Below are 15,580 nucleotides of genomic sequence, written 5' to 3'. Positions count from 1 at the left end.
TAGTCTTTTCAGATATCCACTCCCCATCTCATGATCCAGATTAATCTAACTGAATCTTAGCATGTTTGCCCCTTTACCAATGATGAAATCAAGAATCAAAGCATAAGCTAATAACAAAGATGTCAAAGATGTTAGAGACTCAGGTGGACAATAACTCGTAAAGTAGCTCAGGTATGTCAAAGAGGCTTCCTCACTGTTTCACTTGTGTGGTGTGAGGCAGGAAGTGTTGGTAGCAGCCAGCAACCTTCTTGTAGTCATGAGGAAAAACATCTTGAGGACAACACCAAGTTGTGTTGCTGGCAGAGCTAAGATCTGGAAGCCTTATCGTGGTGTGGCTGGGACTGCTGACTTTAGACTTCTTGTAAGGGAAAATATAAGTCCTTATTTCTTTAGCCAGTTGGAGTCAGAGTTTCTATTATTAGTAACTAAAAGCTAATGATCTATAGACTCCCCATGCCAGGTCATGACTCCTGAAATGAAAATGTTTGGTAATGGAAAACACTCATTGTCACAGTTTAACTCACTTGATTCTTCCTTGAAACTAGGTGCAAGGAAACTAGTTTCCAGGAACCTAAGGACTCCCCAGTATTTGGAGGAAGAGAAAGAGGTAAGGGAATTCTCAAAGGCAAATTCCTCACTGAAATGATGGGCAAGAGCTTTTGTAATAATCTTGGAAACCATTCTCTTTTGTGGGAAGGAGTTGCACTACAGGTTCAAGGTTCTAATTGCCTTGGACTGGTGAGCAGCACCTGGGCAATTAATGCTATTTGAGATGATTGCTTCCTGTGCTCGGCAGAGGTCCACTATGCTGGGTCATTTTCTTCCCAGAGAAAATTTAGCCTAAATTTTATTAATTTATGAGGCCAGTAGGTATTTAAAAGCACTCTGCAAATGTAGTTTATTGGAAGATAGCAAATCAGCACACAACCTCCCAAACTTCATTTTTAATTAAATAAATGTCTTTATGGGAAGCTGCTATTTCCAGCCAACAAGGCTCTTTGGTTAACCATTTAGTTTTTCTTCTATTAGAGTGTTTAATTCTATCAGTTTGGTAAATCACCTAGGCATTCTGTGTATTTCTGGGAAACTCAGGATCTCTTTGAGTGTTTGATGTGTTTATTGTAAAGAAATGTGATCACGCTATAAGCAGTGCCACTTTGCTTCCAGCTACCTATCGTGTCAATAAAAATGGGCAGGAATGAGGCACATGGGATAGCATCTTCTGTGTTGATTGGAGAATTCATCCTGAGTCTCCCCCTCCGCCACTTTAACGTGGACTTTCATTATCTGCCTGCGTTACTGCAGAGCCACTGAAGTGATATCTTTTCTAATCTCATGTCTTTCTTCAGTGCAGGCTTCATGCTGTTTCCAGATAAATCTTACAGATGCACAGCTCCCATTATATTTCTGTCATTCAAGAGCTTTTAGGGACCTTCCAATGGCAGCCAAAATCAATGGCATGCCGGATCCCAAGCACACTTGTCAAACTTTCCTCACACTCTTCTTGTATGTTCCTCATGATTCAATGAATTGGAATCCACCCCTGCACCCCACTCCTCTGAGCCTTGGCTGAGATCTTTTTCCTCAGAAGCCTAGCCTCCAATCCTGCCTATCCGTCTCCACTCTATGCCTACTGCCTTTGTACTTGTCCTTCAAAGCGCATTTCAAGGTAAATAATTCATTCCACACGTTTATCAAGCACTCACTATAGGCTAGGTGCAGGATAGGGGGATCAGTAAGCAGATCTCCACTTTCCAGGGACAGATCATCTTATAGGCAGTTTGTCAAATTTACCCCATCACAAGAATCACCAAAAGTGATTGACTATTAAAGAAGCATTGTTTGAGTCCTTACTCCATGTCCTGTGTGGGGGACAGGAAATATCCCCCCACCCCCCCACACACACACATACACACTTCTTCCAATTCAGAAGGGACTACTGATGGCCAGAGACTTCAGGAATGAAGATTTCCCCCACCTGTGAAAGAACGCTGACAGCTGAGGTACTCACTGGAGGGGTAAGGGAATGTGGACTCAGTAGCAGTGAAGGAAGTCACAAGTGCCAATTCCAACCACATGAACAGTCGCAGAAGCGAGAATCATAATCATTAAGAATATTATCACCTGAGGGGCTTGCTAAAAACTACAGGTTAGCCTGTGATCACCTCAGACCCACTAAATCTGAATCTTCAAAGAAAGCTTATAAGTGGGCATTTCGAATAGGTATCTCCCCCATGACTAGCTGAGTTCTGGTACACTATAATTGCTAAGAGTAGTACTTGACATAAGGTTCATCGGACAAATGCTTATGGTGATTCCCTGGCAAAGAAGGATGAAAAGCCATCCCATAGTTTATCCTTAATAGTGTTGATAAGGATGTTCTTTGTTTTATTATTAAGCAGAAAAGTGAATCATCTGAATTTTGCAACCAACAGGGCTGCGTCGTGTTCATTTTCATCTCTGTGACTGAGCTGCATTTTGACTCATTGTGTGGTGTGTGCATTGTGTGTGTGTTTGCCTTGTGTGCCTATGTGCACAGGTACCTATATGTGTGCCAAAGTAAACACACTAGGAAGTGCTGCAGCATGGTCTCGTTACTTGATCATTGGGACTGCACAAGTCAATTTGTTCTTGCTTCCTCCCTCGAGCAATGACAGACAGCGTAGATGTCAGCCTCATCCCAACCATGATGCTTCATCCCTTCAGTACTGTCTCATGAACTGCTAATTTCTTCTAATATATCTTTTCTCCTCTCTGTGGTAATAAAACACTGGATTTTAGCTAACGACAGTATTTCCCACCCATGTACTTCATTTTCTAATCCTATTTGTAGGTGGATGTGGACAAATAACCTCATTTTAGACAATACGACACAAATGAACTTGTATGAAGTACATGAGCTATCTCATTCTTTGGCTCCTTCCATCACCCTGTTGCCTGGAACACCAACTCAATGGCTTGGGCTGTCACAGCCATCTTGTGCAAATACCAAGAAATGTCCACAATGTGAACGAAAAGGAGAATTATCTTCTGACAACTGCCTCCTCAGTCTTGAGCTGCCTATCTGGATTATTTTAGGTAAGAAAGAATAAACCTTGATCTTTTTCAAGGAACTGTTTTTCCCAGTGTTGTGTGTAAAAGCAAATTGAATCTTAAAAGTGTCCTGGCCATTTCTTTGGCACCTGCCCTTAATGTTGTCTGCCTCTGACCCGATGTGTTATCTGTTTGCCCCTGGGGTCCCTTTTGTGCCTGTCTAATGTCCTCAATTGATCACATGAGTCCTGCTGAGACATGATGACAGTGTCTCTGTCCAGCTTTACGCGTGTGGTCCCTCCTGACATTCCAGCTCCATCTTCAGCAATGTTTCCAGTCTTCTCAGTCCAGATTATACTTGTTCCCTCTGTCTGGAATGTGCTCCTTGTTCTCAAGAACCAGGAACTGAAGCCTCAGCTACAGCGTTCACCCCTCTTTAAAATTTTCCACAATTCCTCCAGACAGAGTAGACACGTGTCCTTTCTCTTAGGTGCCCCTGCACTGGGTACACACTCTCAGGACAGCAATCTGCTAATTGCATTGAAATCCTTTGTGTGTCTATCTCTGTACCAAACTCCATTATTTCTTCCTCTCACATCTTGTAATAGGCACATATGAGTCAATGTACGGCTGCTGGATAAAAACACAGAATGCATAAATGAATGATTCTGCTAGGGACCTATTCCGTCAAGAAGTGCTTGCCCTATGAGATAAATATTGCCTCAGGACTCTTCCAGATGTGAGTGACAGGAAAGAAAGTCAGCTTAGCTTAAGCAATGAGAACTTGGTTGGATCATGTAGTCAAAAGAACTGAGGGTAGTGGTTCAGGTCCAGCCAGGATTCAAACAGTGCTCTAAAAGCACGCTATTATACCTTGTCACTAATTATGTGCCTATCTCTAACTCTAACTTTATTCCTCTCAATCTCACTCTCACATCTACCTACCTACCTCTCTATCCTTATTCTGCTCCCCCACCAAGAGTCACCTTCACACAGCGATCGTGTTGACATCAGTAGACTCAAGCTTGCTGGCTGCATTGAGCATCTGCTTGTCCTTGACCAGGGTGAGAGCATGTGACTAGGACAAGGCGAATTCAGCCCTACCTGATCTAACCACATGGAGTGAAATCCACATGAGACACTCATTCAGAAGGTGAGAAAATACCAGGCGGAAAGATGGATTTCTACCATAGATGTGCTCTTTTCTTAGATAAGAAGAAACAGAGTTGAGATTACTTGAACTCTCATGGGGGACACACAGGAGGTAAATGATAGAGCTGGTCTGTCTGAATTGAGAGCCTTCATCCCAGTCTGTTGAGACATGTTCCCTATATAGCACTAAAAAATAAAAACCAAATTTTCAGATTATAACTGATAATGAAATTGAAATAAATAAAAATAATTTGTCCATATTTGTGAGCTAGGAGTAAGTCTGTCATCTGAATTGCCATCCCGTGTACCTACCCAACCAGGTTAAGTCTCCTCCCCCAAAAATATACTATCTTAAGGGCTGGTGGAATGGCTCAAGTGGTAGAGCTCCTGTCTAGCAAAAGTATACTATCCTTTCAAACACTGTCCATACACAAGTAAATAACATGTGAATCACTTTGTAGCTTTAAGGATCATGCTGTTTCATTTATCTTAAACTTTATCCCTTACATAGTCTCAGCAGAGATATTTTCTAAATAGTACTCAGTTTCTTAGTACCTTTCTCCAACCAGACATTGTACCATACTTAAACTACCCATGTGGGTTCTCTTGCACTCTGTACCCACTTGGACCACTCTTTACACTGGGCATGCTCTTTGGTTTCCCTACAAAAATGCAGACTACCCTACCCACACACTTTCTATGTTTAAAGACCCATCCATAAGAATTCTGACCAATATAAAACAGCAATATTAAGGGATTTGGGGATGAAGAGGGGTCTTAGATACCATTGAACCTGCTCATCTCATTTCAAAGATGAGAGAAATGTATAGATACCACATTTTCTTAATCCATTCGTCAATGGTGGGGCATCTTGGCTGTTTCCATAACTTGGCTATTGTGAACAGTGCCGCAATAAACATGGGTGTGCAGGTGCCTCTGGAGTAACCTGTGTCACAGTCTTTTGGGTATATCCCCAAGAGTGGTGTTGCTGGATCAAATGGTAGATCGATGTCCAGCTTTTTAAGTAGCCTAAATTTTTTTCCAGAGTGGTTGTACTAGTTTACATTCCCACCAACAGTGTAAGAGGGTTCCTTTTTCCCCGCATCCTCGCCAACACCTGTTGTTGGTGGTGTTGCTGATGATGGCTATTCTAACAGGGGTGAGGTGGACTCTTAGCATGGTTTTAATTTGCATTTCCTTTATTGCTAAAGATGGTGAGCATTTTTTCACCGCACTATAAGGTTTTGCTCTTTTCAGTAGTCATATGATTGATGTAAAAATGAGGCAGATGTCACCAAATTCTAGGAAACACAAAAATACCATGAAAAATTATGAAAGATTGTAGTAGATTCTGAGCTAGATGGATATAAATATGCTCTTTGAATTGTGAACAGAAACTATTGTCATCATAGAACAAATAATCCCACTGCTGTAGTAGCAGACAGGGAAAAAAGGGGAGAATTGGAACCACGATAAAAGAGTGACAAAAATCCTTACAAGTGACTGTTAAACATTGTCCAGATAATTCTGGTCTTTTATTTTTCTATATAAGGCATTTCTTTTCCAATTTTTAATTATCCCTTTTCTGAAGTTGAACAAACCTCATTAAGTTGTTATTTTTGTCACAGTAGCCTCATCTCCAAATACGAATTAACTGTTGACAAGAAGAACCACGCCACTACTGCTAGTGAAGAGACATGTCCTCCTCTGAGGACTCTCAGTAATAAGGTTCTATTAATCATCATGCTTTGAAGCTTTAAAGAAAGCCTTTACATTAGTGTTCAGGAATTTTTAAAATCTCAAACGTGTTTTGTCAACTGCAGTGATTTCACCAGAAATAGAGTTCTACGGTAGTGACTTCTACCCTTCAATTAAGGTTCTCTTCAGAGTAGGGAGACATTGATGTATGTTCTAGTTTGGTATGCCATAAAACATGTCTGGACTTGCTTTCACAGCCAAGCCTATGAGAAACAGAATTTCCTCTTTGGTCAAGAATGGCAAAGTTTTCACATGAAGACACAACATCAAAAATAGCTGGTAGGAAGATTATCAGTCTGGCTCAAGGCTCTAGGAGAAAAGAGAGCTGTTATCAATTAGTAGTGTCTCCCACAAACAACAAAAAAAAGGAGAGCCAGCATTCCAGATGCATTGGCACTTTCTGAAAGATCATTTTCATTCTGTTTTCTTTCTCTTTGTTTCAATTTTGATTTCTATGTACATGTTAGCAGTCAATCAGCTTTGAAAGGCTTAAAAGGAAAAACAGTAGTTACTTGAAGTTTTTTTAAGCTATTCTTTTGGTATTTTTTTAGTATGGTAACTGAGTAACTGATGATAACAGTTTTTCCCAATCCTTTTTTTAAAATTATTGTTCTGGATTGGGGTACAGAAAAGGTACAATATGCCATACTTGAAGTCACTCCCTCCACCATTCTCCTTTATCCTCTCCCCTCCCACCACTCCTGGAATAGTTCAACAGATATCATTTTTCCATTTACATACATGTGTACACAGTATTTGTACATATTCACCCTCCTACACCCTTTCCTCACCTCCTCCTCCTCCCACAAGTACCAACCACCGCCCTGTCCCTGCCAGGCAGAACCTGTTCCACCCTCCCGATCTCCAATTTTGTAAAAGAAAAAAAATGACAGTTTTGCTTGTTTAAGATAGCTACACAGGGAGTTTCCTTATGGCACTTCCATGTACATATGCATATACCCCATTTGATTCATCTGTATTTTTCTTCTTTCTACCTTAGTCCCTTTCTTATGGTTGTTTCAACTGGCTTAGAAATTCTATATTATTTCTTGTATAGAGAGTACACCAACCTTAACTTCCTTCTTTTACACCTCCCCCCGTTGTACTTGACCCCCTCTTAGTGTGACCTGTTTTTCATAATATTGCTGTATTTGTATTAGGTCTATATTGCACATATGAGAGAAAACATGCAGCTTTTGGCCATCTGAACCTGGGAAACTTCACTTGAGATGGTATTCTCCAGTTTGATTCACTTATCTGCAAATGACAAATTTTCATTCTTCTTTATTGCTGAATAAAATTCCACTGTGTATAGATGCCACATTTTCTTAATCTATTCATCAGTAGTTCCCCTGAATCTCATCATCCTTATTTTGATTCATATTAAGAAAGAAACACTAAAATTGTGTGTATGTGTGTGTGAGAGAGAGAGAGAGAGAGAGAGAAAGAGAGAGAGAGAGAGAGAGGGAGAGAGAGAGAGAGAGAGAGAGAGAGAGAGAGGGAGAGGTGTAGGGAGAGGATCTAGGACATAAACCACATCTGAGGAGAATTTCAATCAATCCTCTTGTTTTCTTCTCTACCTCCAGCCCATAATTCTGAATGTAGATGACTCAATTCTTGAAATTTTTTTTGGAAATCCCCGGTATAAGTTGACGGGTTTCAAAACTTTAGCTCTTATATTCTTGTATTTTACCTTCCTCTCATCTGTATAGCCAATTATAGCTCATCCATCAACTTTCCAGCTGCCAAATTACAGTTCTCTCTCTCTCTCTGTCTTTGTCTTACATACACACACACACACACACACACACACACACACACACATGTTCAGGTATGCACAAGTCCAGTGACATCATAGTAGAGTTTCAGAAAAGAAGAGTAAGTAAAACATGTTTCAATCTGCCATGTTTCCATGCTAATCAGAAATTTGTTTTCTATTCTACTTTAAAATCTTGTCAACACTTACCCTGTGATACAAGTATAATTGGTAGGTTTCTCTTGGTTCATGTGGCTAATTTTATCCAATTATACATTTTCTTAATTCTTTTCTGATTCCAAATTAAACTTTATAGCTACAATAAATGTATCCCCATTTAATGCAATTGTTAATTGTATAAGATGCACATGTTTCTTTTAGAAAGTTTGAAAAACACACCCAAAAAAGCACAAAGAGAAAGTAAAAAATCATGCTTAAATTCTACCTGTTTTTCAAAGAAATATTTAAAACCCACTCCTTTTATTTCCAGCATCCTACCATAACTCTGTAAGTACTATCAACATTTGGAACTGTAAGTTTCTAGAAATGTTCACACTTTTTCCCATATATGTAACATTAGATTTCTTTCTTTTTTTTCAAACTTGCTTTTTTTCACATAGTGATATATTAATGTTTTTTCTAAATGACTATTTTTGACATCTTATTCTTTGTAATGAGTGCTGTAGTTATTTTAAAATAAAGTAAGTCCCCTAATTCTTGATACTTTGCCCACCAAAAGTTCCTCTGAAATATAGGGCCTCATTGCTCTCTTCTGAGCATGGGCTGATCATAGCACCTCACTTCTACTGGGCAGAAAATGGCTGAGGTGACAGTGTGTCATTTCTGAGACTAAATTGTAGAAGCATTATAATCATAACTTCTCTCTCTCTCTCTCTCTCTCTCTCTCCCTCTCTCTATCTCTCTCAACCCTCCTCCTACCCACCCTCCCTCCCTCTTCACTCATTCTAAGGATGGCAACTTCTGTGTTGTGAGACACACTCAGACAGTCCTAAGGAAAGGCCCATATCCTTCTGCTAATAGCCAGTGAGGAATTACAGTTCTGATTGTGCCATCAGATGTCTACGGCCTTGACTGACATCTCCGCTGTCAATTCATGAGACGTGGCCCCACACAGCCCAGTCAAGCTGCTCCCTGATTTCTGCCCTTCAGAAATCGTGATGTAAGAAATGTTGCTACAAGCTGCTGTTTCAGAATAATCTCTTACCCCATTGTAGAGAACCAATAAAGATACTGGTTTTTGGAGATCAGGTGCTTTCATAGTAATGCATAAAAATGTAGAAGTGGCTTTGGTACCAGAAGTGGGCAGAAGCTGGAAGAGCTTTGAGGAAGAGCACTGGTAAAAGCTGAATCAGTGTCAGTGGAAGCCTAGTGGCTATTGGGAGGCTAAGGGTGAGGGCTCAGAAGAAAGTGAGAATGAGCCTATTGGAAACAAGAGAAAAGAGGATCCTTGTTACAAAGTGACAGGCGATATTCTCCACTGTGGCAATGTGGAAATGTACCCAATGACCTGGGAGATCTAGCTAAGGAGATTTCTAGGCAAAGTGTCAAAGATTCCACCTGATTTCTTCTTGCTATTGATTGTGAAATAGGAGAGGAAAAAGACAAACTAAAATTATTGTTAAACATGTAAAGCCAGAACTTGATGGCTTTAAAGATTCCTACCCTCTCCAGACAGGAAAAGAAACCCCTCAAATTAAGAAATGACTGCTCATAATTAACAGTGAAAAACTGAAACCATTCCCCCTAAAATCAGGAATGAGACAAGGTGCCCACTACCCCCACTCCTATTCAACATAGTCCTGGAATTCCTAGCCAGAGCAATTAGGCAAGAAGAAGAAATAAAAGGAATACAAATAGGTAAAGAAACTGTCAAAATATTCTTATTTGCAGATATGATCCTATACCTTAAAGACCCAAAAAACTCCACCCAAAAACTCTTAGACAGCATAAACAGCTACAGTAAGGTGGCAGGATACAAAATCAACCTACAAAAATCACTAGCTTTTCTATACACCAACAACAAACAAACTGAGAAGGATTATATGGAAACAATTTCATTCACAATAGCCCCCCAAAAATCAAATACCTAGGAGTAAATTTAACAAAGGTGTGAATGAACTCTACAAGGAGAATTGCAAACTCCTGAAGAAAGAGATCAAGGAAGATTACAGAAGATGGAAAGATCTCCTATGCTCATAGATCGGTAGAATCAACATAGTAAAAATGGCTATACTACCAAAAGCAATCTACATGTTTAATGCAATTCCCATCAAAATCCCAATGACTTTCATCACAGAGATAGAAAAATCTACTCTGAAGTTCATTTGGAAACACAAGAGACCGCAAATAGCCAAGGCAATACTCAGCAGAAAAAGCAATGCTGGAGGTATCACAATACCCGATTTCAAACTGTATTACAAAGCAATAGCAATAAAACCGCATGGTACTGGCATAAAAATAGACATGAAGACCAGTGGAACAGAATAGAAGATCCAGATATGAATCCACACAACTATACCCACCTCATTTTTGACAAATGTGCCAAAAATATACGATGGAGAAAAAGACAGCCTCTTCAACAAATGTTGCTGGGAAAAGTGGTTATCCATCTGCAAGAAACTGAAACTAGATCCATGTCTATCACCTTGTACTAATATCAACTCAAAATGGATCAAGAACCTAAATAGCAGACCTAAAACTCTGAAGTTACTAAAGGAAGGAGTAGGAAACACTTTGGAACTAATAGGTATAGGCAAGGACTTCCTCAATACAACCCCAGTAGCCCAGTAACTAAGAGAAAGGATGGACAAATGGGACTTCATAAAATTAAAAAGCTTCTGCACAACAAAAGAAATGGTCTCTAAACTGAAGAGAACACCCACAGCATGGGAGAAAATATTTGCCAGCTATACATCAGACAAAGGACTGATAACCAGAATATACAGGGAACTTAAGAAACTAAACTCTCCTAAAATCAATGAACCAATTAAAAAATGGGCAACTGAGCTTAATAGAACTTTCTCAAAAGAAGAAATTCAAATGGCCAAAAAACACATGAAAAAATGCTCACCATCTCTAGCAATAAAGGAAATGCAAATTAAAACCACACTAAGATTCCACCTCACCCCTGTTAGAATAGCCATCATCAAAAACACCAACAACAACATGTGTTGGCGAGGATGTGGGTAAAAAGGAGCCCTAATCCACTGCTGGTGGGAATGTAAACTAGTACAACCACTCTGGGAAAAAAATTTGGAGGCTACTTAAAAATCTGAACATAGACCTGCCATATGATCCAGCAATCCCACTCTTGGGGATATACCCAAAGGAATGTGACACAGGTTACTCCAGAGGCACCTGCACACCCATGTTTATTGCAGCACAATTCACAATAGCCAAGTTACGGAAACAACCACGATGCCCCACTACTGATGAATGGATCAAGAAAATGTGGTACTTGTACACAATGGAATTTTACTCAGCTGTGAAGAAGAGTGAAATCTTATCATTTGCAGGGAAATGGATGGAACTAGAGAACATCATTCAGAGTGAGGTCAGCCAAGCTCAGAAGACCAAAAATCGTATGTTCTCCCTCATATGTGAATTTTAGATCTAGGGCAAATGCATCAATGTGGTTGGGCTTGGATCACACGATAAGGGGAGAGCACATTTGGGTGATATAGAAATAGGTAGAAAACCCAAAACATGAAAGTGTTTTATGTACCCAACTCCAGAGGAGCTAATACAGAAACCTTAAAGCAACAGAGGTTATCATGAGAAGGGGATCAGTAACCAGGATGAAATCAGTTAGAGATGAATCAACATGGGTCACAACACGTGTACACGAAAGCAATGCTAGGAATATATCTGTATAGCTATCCTTAACTCAACTAGCAAAAACGCTTTGTCTTCCTTAAGGCTTGTCTCTTTTCTTCAACAAAACTAGAGCGAAAGGCAGAATAGGACCTGCCTGGAACTGAGGGGGAAAGGGGGGAGAGGGGGCAGGGAGGAGAAATGACCCAAACAATGTATGTACATGTGAATAAAAGAATTAAAAAAAAAAAAGAAATCGCTGCTCAGTAAAAATCAAGTTCACTGCCGGAAAATGTGGTCCAGAAATGAACATGAAATTTGGTTGTAAAATACTTTGTTTAAACCTCAGAAAGATCTAACGTGGAGCCTCAGAGAACTATCCAGTCAAACAGTGGGGATTTGAAGAAGCTTGAAGACTATAGAAGGAAAATATCCTTAAGTTTCTTGAAGCTTACATTGAAGAGACTTATGGATGTGACTTTTGTTTAATGAAATAAACCACAGTAAGATTCACAGGAGACCCACAGCACTTCTAAACCTAATGACATTGATGGAAATACCATCAGCTTAGACACAGACAACAGAGGCAGCACACCATGAAAAGAGTTATTTAGAGCCCCCAATTTTTTTTTTTTTTGCAGTACTGGGGCTTGAACTCAGAGCCTACATCTTGAGCCACTCCACCAGCCCTTTATTTGTAAGGGTTTTTTTCTTTCTTTTTTTCTTTTTTTTTTATCAAATGTGCTTTAATTTCAGACAACACTATGAAACTTATAAGAAGCAAACAACAGTTTTGCAATATAGTTTCAAAATGTATACAAATTAGAATACAGAGATTAAACACTGGTATGCTGACCACATTTTGAACTTCTAAATAAACTGCTTATAAAACTTAGCCAATTCAACTCAGCCAATCTGAAAGCTTTACTTCCCATTATATAAAAATGATACTTTGAGATCAAAATTTTTTACTAAACTATATAAACATTTAAAATAATCATTAAAAACTCAACATTAGAATTTATAAAGATTAGCTATAAAAATATATTGGCAGTCACTTTTCTTATAAAGGTACCATTCACTACATTATAAAATAGTCTCTAACATAAATTACCTCAATAACTGCTATTTTAGAACCTGATAAACCTTACATTAAATTGATTATAAAATCTTGGAAAAACTTTGGTATGCATTTTTAGGTTTTTTAAAAAATATTTTAAGGACTTATGTAAACATTTCATTCCATCAAAGCACAACAGATAAGTAATGGATATTTCAACTTGCATATAGGATGTAGAATCAAAAAAAGCAATTTGTTACATATTTGTAAAAAATCAACCTTACCAGAGTAAGCAAAAACCAAACTACTTAAAAGTATCAAACTTTTAAACAGTTCTTTCCATTCTGATACAAAATGTTATAAAACCACCACACTCCATTCATGTACCTTAGATGCCCAATAGGACAAAAACATCAAAAATGGTTAACCCAGTCTCAAAAACTCTCAAGTCCAACAAACGTTTAAAAACCCATTTTAAAGACTTGACAATAGAACAAATATACATAATCAATCAGAACACATAATTTATATATTTAGTGATGTATTAGGTTTTCTTTTATATTTGTAATTTAGAATTTATTCATAGCAACACACACACAACCACATATAACTGAGAAGGGTTAAGTTTCAGGAAACATTAAGAAATGCAAATCTAGAGGGTAAATTGATTTACTTGAAAACATTCAATTTACCAAATTTTATCTTACCTGCCATTTTTGGATTGACAATTATTACTATTTAGAAAACTGGAGTTGCTGAGAGCGCCTTTCTTCTTCCTGTTCAGTGTGTTTAACTTTTACAGAGCTTCCAGTTGTGCCGGCAGTGTCCTTGAGGTCGTCTTCTACTTTATTATCACCAGATCGCTTGCAATAAGACATATGCCTCTGCATGGCACAAGCCTAAACTCAGCTTCATTTTTGACCTTTTTAATTTATAAAACTCCACTAAAAAATCTGTCTAATTTTTAGGCAGGTCCACAAAATACTTTAGGAATCAAACACTTTTATGAGAATAAAGATCCTTCAAAGTTTTTAACTCTTCTATTAGAGTTTTATTTTGATTTTCCAGGACCGCAACTCGATTTTCCAGGCCTTTCACATATTCCTTCTTCTTCCTGCGACATTCTCGAGCAGCTTCTCTGTTTTTCATCAACCTTATTTCTCTTTTCAGTTAGGGGTCATCTGTCTTAGCTGTCTGAGACGTAAGAGTCACAGGAGATGTCGTCACCACAGTTTGTTGCAGTGAAGTAACTGGTGTGGTACGGATCTGATATGTCTGCGGATCTCCTGATGCAGTCTGTACAACCACCTGCTTGCTGGGCACAAGTATTTGTTGTACATCAGAGGTCTGCGCATACTGGAGAATAGTGCCTTGCTGAGTACTGCCTGAATTTGTCATGGTTAATGCCTGCAGTCCCTGTACTCCATCTGCTCCTGGACTGGCCAACTGTAAGGCTCCATTTGGTGCAATGGCAATGTACTGTCCGCTGCTAGTCTGATAGATGGGAGTTGGAACAGACATAGAAGTGACAGCAGAAACTCCGGGGTTTTCTCCGGGGTTTTCTCCGTCTCCTTTTCTACCCCGAGTATCTTCAGAAGAGAGGTCTTTCAAAATTTTTCTGTAAGATGGGCGCCGTGCTAGGATCCCGTGAGTTTTCTGTGAGAGCCTATGCTGTCAGATGAATCCTGAGATCCCTCACTTTCTGATAAAGATGATACCTGTTGAGCAATATGAGAAATATGTGCTCCCTGAACTGTTGGACCTGGCTGAGGTGCAGTCTCTGAAGAGTTACTCCTGTGGCAATCTTCCATAATCGACTTTCCTGAGCGTTTGTCTCCCGACACCCGCACCAGCTGGGTGCTCTCTGCAGGCCTTTTGGTGTGGGGCAGGTTTTCCTGGTGTCGTTCTCAGCTCAGCTGCGGCTCCTGGCTTTTGACAGACGCCTGCCCCATCGCTTCTGTGAAGGGTTTTTTCAAGATAGGGTCTCACGAACTATTTGCCCAGGCTGGCTTCAAACCATGATTCTCCTGATTTCTGTCTCCTGAGTAGCTAGGATTACAGGTGTGAGCCACCTGTGCCTGGGTAGAACCCTAAAATTTTGATGACAAAATTATGCAGCTCTGCTGGGTGCCAGTGGCTCATGCCTGTAATCCTAGCTACTCAGGAGGCAGAAATCAGGAGGATCGCAGTTCAAAGCCAGGCAGAGGCAATTAGTTCCCAAGACCCTATCTCAAAAAAACCCAACACAAAAAAGGGCTGGTGGAGTTGCTCAAGTGGTACAGCTCCTACCTAGCAAGCATGAGACCCTGAGTTGAAATCCCAGTATCGAAAACAAACAAAAAAACTACACAGCTCCAAAACACCAAGACAGCTAACTCTCTGGAAAAGGAAGGAACCAAGAATCCAGAGAGTGTTATCAAGAGAACCATTCCTGCTATTCTTGAATTAGAATCAAGGAACTTCTAGCCCAGGTCTAGGTGAATTTCAGAGCTATCTAGGACCAGTGATTGCTTTGGGCCTGTTTTAGGACTATCTAGTTCAGTTATCTGATGACCCTCACACAAACGTATGTTGGATTAGTATGTGGGTGGATAACTTGTCTTTTTAGCTCACAGGGCTTGGGATAAAAGGAACTGTTACTCAGAAAGCTGTGCTTAAGGAACACCACTGGAGAAGCCTCATCCACACTGGGATTTCCAGACTTGAAGCAAGTGATGGACTTAATGATTCAGTACTAATAAATAGAATATTATAGAAATGATATTGTGTAACCCTGAGACTAGGTTATAAAAGGTATTGTAACATCTTTTTGTAGTTAGTTAATTGATTAACATGCACATATATGTTTATCATGTACAGCATGATGTTTTGAAATATGCATACATTGTGGGATGGCTAGATTGAACTAATTAACATATGCATCATCTCACATTATTATCAGTTTTCTGTGGTGGCAGCTTCCATTGTGCTCTTTCTTAGTCATTTTC

The 15,580-nt window shown here is 39.5% G+C and overlaps 1 long non-coding RNA gene and 2 pseudogenes across 2 annotated transcripts; 2 read left to right on the top strand and 1 right to left on the bottom strand.

Annotated features, from left to right (window-relative positions):
- Window positions 1–15,580, top strand: part of LOC109679001 (deuterosome assembly protein 1-like) — a 569,124-nt pseudogene that overhangs the window by 285,855 nt on the left and 267,689 nt on the right.
- LOC141415370 (uncharacterized) lies at window positions 412–8,930 on the top strand. 2 transcript variants are annotated; one of them, XR_012440404.1, is made up of 3 exons: window positions 412–607; window positions 2,834–3,078; window positions 8,670–8,930. It is a non-coding gene; the product is annotated as an uncharacterized lncRNA (long non-coding RNA). The 2 variants fall into 2 exon arrangements; XR_012440360.1 differs by lacking the exon at window positions 8,670–8,930 and adding an exon at window positions 4,014–4,179.
- On the bottom strand, window positions 12,277–14,320 carry LOC109700864 (cyclic AMP-dependent transcription factor ATF-1 pseudogene; annotated as a pseudogene).

Source organism: Castor canadensis, chromosome 1 (genome assembly GCF_047511655.1).
Source record: "Castor canadensis chromosome 1, mCasCan1.hap1v2, whole genome shotgun sequence".
NCBI lineage: Eukaryota > Metazoa > Chordata > Mammalia > Rodentia > Castoridae > Castor > Castor canadensis.
The sequence above is the reverse complement of the archived record's forward strand: the minus strand, read 5'-3'. Positions and strand labels throughout refer to the sequence as shown.